A 10,356-nucleotide genomic window follows, 5' to 3' on the forward strand; every position below is an offset into this window, starting at 1 on the left:
CTTAAATAGGAGCTGCCTGACACAGAGAAGTAGACCAAAAGCACCTCAAAAGCTAGACATCATGCCAAGATCCAAAGAAATTCAGGAACAAATGAGAACAGAAGTAATTGAGATCTATCAGTCTGGTAAAGGTTATAAAGCCATTTCTAAAGCTTTGGGACTCCAGCGAACCACAGTGAGAGCCATTATCCACAAATGGCAAAAACATGGAACAGTGGTGAACCTTCCCAGGAGTGGCCAGCCGACCAAAATTACCCCAAGAGCGCAGAGACGACTCATCCGAGAGGTCACAAAAGACCCCAGGACAACGTCTAAAGAACTGCAGGCCTCACTTGCCTCAATTAAGGTCAGTGTTCACGACTCCACCATAAGAAAGAGACTGGGCAAAAACGGCCTGCATGGCAGATTTCCAAGACGCAAACCACTGTTAAGCAAAAAGAACATTAGGGCTCATCTCAATTTTGCTAAGAAACATCTCAATGATTGCCAAGACTTTTGGGAAAATACCTTGTGGACTGATGAGTCAAAAGTTGAACTTTTTGGAAGGCAAATGTCCCGTTACATCTGGCGTAAAAGGAACACAGCATTTCAGAAAAAGAACATCATACCAACAGTAAAATATGGTGGTGGTAGTGTGATGGTCTGGGGTTGTTTTGCTGCTTCAGGACCTGGAAGGCTTGCTGTGATAGATGGAACCATGAATTCTACTGTCTACCAAAAAATCCTGAAGGAGAATGTCCGGCCATCTGTTCGTCAACTCAAGCTGAAGTGATCTTGGGTGCTGCAACAGGACAATGACCCAAAACACACCAGCAAATCCACCTCTGAATGGCTGAAGAAAAACAAAATGAAGACTTTGGAGTGGCCTAGTCAAAGTCCTGACCTGAATCCAATTGAGATGCTATGGCATGACCTTAAAAAGGCGGTTCATGCTAGAAAACCCTCAAATAAAGCTGAATTACAACAATTTTGCAAAGATGAGTGGGCCAAAATTCCCCCAGAGCGCTGTAAAAGACTCATTGCAAGTTATCGCAAATGCTTGATTGCAGTTATTGCTGCTAAGGGTGGCCCAACCAGTTATTAGGTTCAGGGGGCAATTACTTTTTCACACAGGGCCATGTAGGTTTGGATTTTTTTTTCTCCCTAAATAATAAAAACCACCATTTACAAACTGCATTTTGTGTTTACTTGTGTTATATTTGACTAATGGTTAAATGTGTTTGATGATCAGAAACATTTTGTGTGACAAACATGCAAAAGAATAAGAAATCAGGAAGGGGGCAAATAGTTTTTCACACCACTGTATATACACATATATATATATATATATATATATATATATATATATATATATATATATATATATATATATATATACACATACATATACACACACATACACATATATACATATACATACATAGTGCGTTGCAACACGGGCTGTGATTGTTACATGGGAGGGAGAGGACAAATCACAGCTTCCCGCTTTCTAATCGGGCTTGTGATTGCTGCTTTGACGGATGTCCAGATCCCACAGTATTTCCCCTTAGGAGAGGCGTTAGGCAAGTGTAATTGAATAGCGGTGCTGCAAGTTATTACTCTTTTTATCTTTATTTTATTTTATTGTAGAATCAACTCACAGCTGCGCGCACCAGTGCGTGCGTGGCGGATGTGTACGGCTGACGTTTTCATTGTCTACCACCTTCGCTAATCATTCTTGAGGCAGATTGAAGACTTAAGTGCCAGCTTAACTGAAAAATTAAAGAAAACATACTAAGTTTTAAAAAAAATCAGTTTTAACGGGAAAAGATGCCGACGAAAGAAGAGAAGCAGCGGGACGCTAGGGTGAAGAGCTGCTCATTAAGCAGCAAGCGCATCAACCTCTGAGCAAATGAATGGTAAACGTACAGAGAAAGAGGATAAATACTATGAATGGTCATGTCAAGTGTATTCACTCCACGTTATCGTGCAGTGCGCTGTTACTGGTATTTTGATAAAAGAATCTGAATAACATATAAGAAGCGTATAAATTATTAAACAGTAAAACATTAACATTTAAAAAGTAAAGATACATTGAGTACTACTGTAGTGCTTTCGGGTATAGTACATTTTTTGTTTGCCCATTACATGCATAAATGTATACATTTTTTGGTGTACCTACCCAAGAACACGTGACATGACCCGGCAGTTAAAAATTTATCGCTCCAGCAATTTTAACTCTGTTACAAAGTCATCTAATATGGTATTGCAAACGGCAGCGGGAGCGTTTCTATAAACTCAATTTAAACTTACTGTTTACACCGTGCTTTGAAGATGCATAGTATGCGACACGTGTTTCGCCGTAATTGTGGGCTCATCAGGAGTACACAGTCACTGCACTCCCTTACGGGAATCGATCCTCGGACGTAGAGGCGAAGCCCCTAATGTTGTGCCACGGCGTGTGGTTCGTTCATTTGACAGCATGTAGATCGGGGTAATTACATTGCAGGCATTCGTAGTCTGATTCACAATCTGATTGTATGGGTGGTTACCTACCAGGTAATGCTTGTGGTTGGTGAGCAAGTCGGCTAACTTCTGCCACGGTGCCCTCTTTCAGTTGGGAGAAGCAGATCATACAATGGTTGAAATAGTTTAATATATATAGCAAAATCACCGCGCTTCGCAGGGGCGAATATGGTATTGCAAACGGCAGCGTTTCTATAAACTTAATTTAAAGTTACGGTTTATACCGTGCTTTGTTTCATATTCTTTTCCTACCTTATCAATTGTGTAATGTGTTTTTTGAACAGGTTTGATTCATGGAAGTGATCACTCCTGCTGCGTTCAGTCACTTCACGTGAGCCGCTCTCTTGTGTGATGTTGCGATGTCCACGGGTTTATTTAATGTTAGCTAAGACCCGGTAGTTAAAAGTTTCTCGCTACAGCAATTTTAACTCTGTTACAAAGTGATGCAAACTCTCATTTATACCTCGTGTCTTCTCATTAAACTTGTATCTCGCGAATATGGCATTGCAAACGGCAGCGGGAGCGTTTCTATAAAGTTAATTTAAGGTTGCGGTTTACACCGTGCTTTTTTATACCTCGTGTCTTCTCATTAAACTTGTATCTCGCGAATATGGTATTGCAAACGGCAGCGGGAGCGTTTTTATAAAGTTAATTTAGACTTACGGTTTACACCGTGCTTTTTTATACCTCGTGTCTTATGAAGATGCTTGTATGCGTCACTCACTCGCTTCTTATTGTTTCGCTGCCTTGTCAATTGTGTAATGAATGTTTTCTTCAGCGCTCTTTGGGGCTCCTCCTTCTTTTCTACGTACTGAGTTCACAGTCAGTTCACGTGATTACGTGGGAGGCGTGATGACGCGACACGCAACTCAGTCTCCTACGGCCATCTTGCTGCCTTCCATTACAGTATATGGACGAAAAAGAGGTTCCAGTTATGACCATTACGCGTATAATTTTGAAATGAAACCTGCCTAGCTTTTGTAAGTAAGCTGTAAGGAATGAGCCTGCCAAATTTCAGCCTTCCACCTACACGGGAAGTTGGACAATTAGTGATGAGTGAGTCAGTCAGTCAGTGAGTGAGTGAATCAGTCAGTGAGGGCTTTGCCTTTTATTATTATAGATCTATCTATCTATCTATCTATCTATCTATCTATCTATCTATCTATCTATCTATCTATCTATCTATCTATCTATCTATCTATCTATCTTGTTATATAGTGCCTTTTACATTATCTATCTATCTATCTATCTATCTATCTATCTATCTATCTATCTATCTATCTATCTATCTATCTATCTGTCTTGTTATATACAGTAATCCCTCGCTACTTCGCGGTTCACTTTTCGCGGATTCACGACTTTGCGGATTTTATATGTAAGCATATCCAAATATATAACGTGGATTTTTCACTGCGCGGGTTTCTGCGGACAATGGGTCTTTTTACTTGCTTCTTAAATTGGTTTGCCCAGTTGATTTCATACAAGAGATGCTATTGGCGGATGGCTGAGAAGCTACCCAATCAGAGCACGCAGTTAAGTTCCTGTGTGCTGCTGATTGGCTCAGTGACAGAGCATTGCATTAACCAGGAAGTCTCATCTCACTCATGCAGCATTAACGTGCTACTGCACAGAAGATGCAAATGATTGCAGAAAAGGTAAAAGTTTTGGATATGTTGAAGGAAGGGAACAGCTACACTGCTGGAGGACACCATTACAGCATAAATGAGTCCACGATTCTTTTTATCTAAAAAGGAGGAAAAGCATATAAGATCTACGGCCGCAGTGTCCTTTAGGCAGGGTGCAAAACGAGTTGCAAGTGGACGTGATAAGGCAGTAGTCTGGATGGAATCTGCTTTAGGAATCTTTGCAACAAGGTCGACGACATCATGACTGCCTACAAGCTGCTACGTGTACTTCGCCATACAGTAAGTGTAAACTTATCTACCGATTTCATATTGCTTAGCAGTCGTCCCTGTTATTAATAGAGTAAATGGTGGGTTGTAAACAATACAGGGAGGGTTTAAAAACGTCCAAATACATGTTAAATAATTAAATAAATATGGTGTCTCTACTTCGCGGAAATTCAGTTATCGCGGTCAGCCTTGGAACCTATCTCCCGCGATAAGTGAGGGATTACTGTAGTGCCTTTTACATTATCTATCTATCTATCTATCTATCTATCTATCTATCTATCTATCTATCTATCTATCTATCTATCTATCTATCTATCTATATAGTGCCTTTTACATTATCTATCTATCTATCTATCTATAATATTTGCATTCTCTCCTCTTCTTTTGAGTGTGTTTTCCTGTTGGTACTCTCCTTTTTCCTCCATGTTTGTCCACACATTCATGTTATATTAGTTAGTGATTCTAAACTGGCCCTGTATGAGTGTGCACATAAGTGGGCTCTGCAGTGGTTGTTTCTGGAATTGGGCCTGTCATTTCCAGGATGGGGTTTGCAATCCTAAACTGAATCAATCGAGCTTTCAAAGTGCATGAACAGTATGTGCGTATGAACTTTGGAATGAACAGTTTTCTTCCCTCAGCTTCTTCCGACCCAATTTTTTGTTTGTTTTTTTAAAAAAAAAACCTTTGCCGAATATTCTCTTTTCTTAACATTGTTCCTTGCTTTTGGGTTTTCCTCCAGCATCATCTAAAGACAGCATGTGCAGGTCAACGTAATTGGCAACTTGCAAATTGTCCTGGAGAGAATGTGAGCATTGGTGAGTTCTGATGACCTGCCCAGGGTTGATTTCTGCCCTTTTTGTGAGGGCTGAGGTGCCCTGTATCCAAAAATGTAGACATTTCAAAGCAATGAACTTTCATGCAGTTTTTTTTCATTTATCTGACTTGATACTGGTTTCAGGTAAAAGAAAAATCTATGTTTTCTTTGATTTGAATACATTTTTATAGGATCTTTCTATTATTGAAGTAATACATAAAGACTTATTACATTCCAATGTTAATGTCTGCAGAAACACTCTCTTACAGGAACACAATATTTCAGGTCAATATGACCCATTGGCTGCATATTCATGACTAAGCATGCCTGCAAAAGTCATACTGTATTTGTTTGCTGGCTTTTTTATTAAGTTGCCATCTGGATGAAATATCCTTCCTTCTTTCCTTAAATTTATTAATGAACCCTGTGAACAAAACAATAACTTATTTCCTGATCTGAATTAGACTTGGCCTTCACATGGAGCACAAAGTGACTGAGACTTTAAAAAATGAGGTCCTAATCATTAGGTATTAACCTCCAACATGTAAAAAATAATCTTAATAATTCTGTATACACTGTAATTTATAGCTAACAGTTTGTATTTTATATTTTGGTAGGGTGCCTGGCTGGCAAGAGTTTACCAGCGGTAAGGACCTCAACAGTATTACAAAAGGACAGGGCAAAGATGGCTTGCAGGAAAAGGACTGGGAGACAGAGAGACAGACAGAGAGGTCCTGTAAATGCCAATGTAGAAACATAGGTACTACTAGGTGGCACCAAACCCTAAATGTGTGTTAAATGGTACAGAAGGGCTATGGGCGTACCCACCAGCATCACAGAGAGAGAGAGAGAACCATCCTGAACAGATGCAAAGGCAACCCAGCTACTACAGTAGATAGGATTCGTGACCCTCTTCTTTAGAACATTAGAAGTATTGTGACAAGAACAGGCCGTTCATCTCAACAATCTGTCCAATTTACTGAGATAGTACAAAATAACATCAAGTCAAGGTTTGAAGGTCCCTGAAGTCCTACACCACATTTCCTGGAAATGTATTTATTCCATACAGCATATTTTTGTACGAAGAACAACCTTCTAACAATTGTGTGAAATCTGCTCTTTAACAAGGTTTCAACCGTGTCCCCATGTTCTTGTTGAAGTATTTATTTTAAAGTACCTTCTGGGATCCACTGGACGTATTCCCTACATAATTTTGAATACTTTGATTGTGTCACCTCTTAATCTCAATTTGCTTAAACTGAATAGGCTCAGCTCCTTCAGTTCTCACAGCCTATACATCTCAGTCTCAGAATCAGTCTAGCCATTCTTCTCTGGACTTTCTCTTTTGTTACTACTTTGCTTTTGTAATATGAAGGCCAAAACTGTCAAGTCAAGTCAAGTCAACTTTATTTATAAAGCACTTTACATACAACAGCCGCTGACCAAAGTGCTGAACATAGGCTAAAATAAATTTTAAACAAAAACAAAATAATAAATAAGTAAAATAAAATACAATAAATGAAACTAATTAAAACATAGTAAACACAAGTAAACAGCGTGAATACAGAGTAAAATCAACTGCTCACACAGGATCAAACGCCAAACCAAAGAGGTAAGTCTTAAGAGCAGCCTTAACAATGGCAGTGAGGAGGCCTGTCTAATGTGGATCGGCAGTGAATTCCAGAGCCTTGAAGCCACAACGGTAAAAGCCCTATCCCCCCTGAGCTTTCGCTGAGTCCTAGGCACATCCAGAAGCAGCTGACCAGCTGATCTGAGTGAGCGGGAAGGAGAGGGCATATGCAGCAGCTCAGCGAGGTAGGACGGAGCAAGCCCATTTAAGGACTTAACAACAAATAAAAGAATCTTAAAATGAACTCTAAACTGAACAGGCAGCCAGTGCAGTGAGGATAACACAGGTGTAATGTGCTCAGTTTTTCGCGTGCCAGTTAAAAGGCGTGCAGCAGCATTTTGCACCAGCTGGAGCCGAGACAGGGTGGACTGGCTAACACCAACATACAACGAATTACAATAGTCCAGCCGGGTTGTAATGAAAGTGTGGATTACTGTTGTAAATTGATCTTTGGAAAGAATGTTTTTTATCTTCGCCAAACGTCTCAGCTGAAAAAAACAAGATTTCACCACCGCGCTGATCTGACCGTCCAGTCTAAAATCCTCATCTATCCTAAAACCCAAATTTGTAATAACAGGTGTGCCATATTGTGCAAGGGGACCCAAATCCACAGGAGCAGAAGTAGAAATAGACCCACTGGTGCCCCCAGGACCAAAAACTATAACCTCTGTCTTATTTTCATTAAAATTTAAGAAGTTTACTGCCATCCAAGCTTTCACCTCTTCTAGGCACATAACTAAAGTTTGTATGGAGTAAGCATCCTTGCGTTTGAGGGGTACATAAACCTGAGTATCGTCTGCATAACAATGGAAAGCAATTTTATGCTTTCTAAGAATAGAGCCAAGAGGCAGGAGATACAAAGAAAATAGCAGAGGACCAAGTATGGAGCCTTGTGGAACCCCACATGATAGTGAAGCAGAGGAGGATCTAAATTCATCTAGCCTCACTGAAAAAGTTCTTTGAGTCAAGTATGATTTAAACCACGCCAAGGCAGTACCACACAATGCTCCAGACGACATAATAAAATACTATGATCTATAGTATCAAAAGCAGCTGTTAAATCGAGCACAACTAAAATCACATAATCCCCTGAGTCTGTTGCCAAAAGGATGTCATTAAAAACCTTCAGTAATGCGGTTTCAGTACTGTGAAGCGGCTTAAAACCAGATTGAAACACTTCGAGCACATCACTTTTATCTAAAAAGGCTTTCAATTGAATATACACACTTCTCTCCAAAATTTTGGACAGAAATGGAAGCTTGGAAATCGGTCTAAAATTGGATAGAACAGTGGCATCTAGGCTTGGTTTTTTGATCAATGGTTGCACTATGGCATGTTTAAATAAATTAGGAACTACGCCTGAGGAAAGGCTGCTATTGATAATAGCAAGAACAGATGGCCCTAAAACAGAAATAATCTCTTTAAAAAGAGAAGGTGGGACAACATCAAGAGGAGAACCTGAGGGCTTCGATTGACCAACAATCTCATGTAAACAAGATAGAGTCACCGGCTCAAACTGATAAAAAAACAGCAGAGCAGGGGAGAACAGCTAAGGGGTCATAAACAGTGAGAGGTATATGAGCCCTAACATTGTTCACCTTATCTACAAAGAAGTGCAAAAATTTCTCACATGTCTCAAAAGAAGGTTCCATGCAGGCATTCTGTGGAGCATTTAAAACACTATCTATAGTGTCAAATAACACACGAGGTTTGTGATAGTTTGACAGAATAATATTTGACATGTACGCTCTTTTGGCATCTTTCACAATAAACTGATAACGACGCCAGCAGTCTTTCAGTACTTGAAACGATACATGCAAATTGTCCTTTCTCCACTTGCGCTCGGCTTTCCGGCCCTCGCGTCTAACAGCGCGAGTTGTGTCATTCAGCCAGGGCTCAGATTTCATTTTAGGCTGCCTGGTTTTTAATGGAGCCACAGCATCTAAAACAGTTTGGCAGGTGGAATAAAACCAGGAACAGAGCTCCTCCGTATCGGAAGACGCAGATTCAGGAAGATCGCATTGACTAAACAAAGCAGAAAAATGTACAGCAGTGGATGGATTAATGACCCGACAACGCCGCACAGAAGCACGGGGTTTATCAGCTTTACAGGGCAAGGTGATGTCAAAACTGCACACATTATGCCTAGTGAGACCTCACTACTGGTTTATATAGCTTAAGTCTAACTTCCTTTGAATTTTATTCCAAACATTGTGATATACCGTATATACTCACGTATAAGTCAGGTCTTGAAAGTCGAAAAATCGATCATAAAATTAGACCCCGACTGATACGCCCATTCAAAAATGCAACACTTATTTTTTACATCTTCTTGCCTCCTCCAATCTCACACCAGTTTCTCAGATGCATTGAATTTTGTTGCAGCAGCGCCCTTACCAATTTCTTTCGCTACTTTAAAGACGTTTAATTTAAAACCAGCTTCATATTTTCTTCTGATCGAACGCTCTATCGTAGATAAGGGATGCTCTTACGATACAGTTGTACGAGGGTGTGAGATACCAAAAACACAAATCAGTACATACGTCACTTCGGAAAAGTTTGGGTATTACTGTGTGGTCACGTAGGCACAATAGAGAGAGAGAGACAGAGGTTAGGAGCACACGCTGATAACAGCACATTGCTGCACCCACATAGAAAAAAAAGCCAGTGTGCCCCGTAGTTACTCTCTCAGGTGGGCATTAGCATATCATAATCTCTTGGACTAATGGCGTGAGTTTTCTGCATTTGACTTATACGACCAACATTATAAAATACCGGAAATTAGACGGTAAAATCAAGTCCCGACTTATCCGTGGGAGAACTTATCTGTGAATATATACTATATATAACCTATAAAGCCTTCTTGATTGCTTCTGTCCACTGTCTTTATTTTGATAGTGATGACTCCACTGCGACTCCTAAATAGAATAGAATAGAATGCCTTTTATTGTCACTATACACATGTACAATGAGATTAAAAGCAGCTCCTTTCAGTGCAGACATATATGTAGAACACAACAAGTAAATAAAATAAACAAATGGTGCAAAAAGTTGCAAAAAAAGTTCTGCAATGCTCTATACAAATGGAAAGAATAATAACTAAATCAAGTTATTGCATCCCGTGTCTGCGTGGGTTTCCTCCGGGCGCTCCAGTTTCCTCCCACAGTCCAAAGACATGCAGGTTAGGTGGATTGGCGATTCTAAATTGGCCCTTAGTGTGTGCTTGGTGTGTGGGTGTGTTTGTGTGTGTCCTGCGGTGGGTTGGCACCCTGCCTGGGATTGGTTCCTGCCTTGTGCCCTGTGTTGGCTGGAATTGGCTCCAGCAGACCCCCATGACCCTGTGTTCGGATTCAGCGGGTTGGAAAATGGATGGATGGAAGTTATTGCACATTATTTAAATACTGGAAAGAATAAATAACTATTGCACTATTGGGTTATTGCACATAATGTAAATATTGCACAATAATGATGATCATGTGCAGTGAGTAATGGAT

This window comes from Erpetoichthys calabaricus, chromosome 4 (assembly GCF_900747795.2).
Source record: "Erpetoichthys calabaricus chromosome 4, fErpCal1.3, whole genome shotgun sequence".
NCBI lineage: Eukaryota > Metazoa > Chordata > Cladistia > Polypteriformes > Polypteridae > Erpetoichthys > Erpetoichthys calabaricus.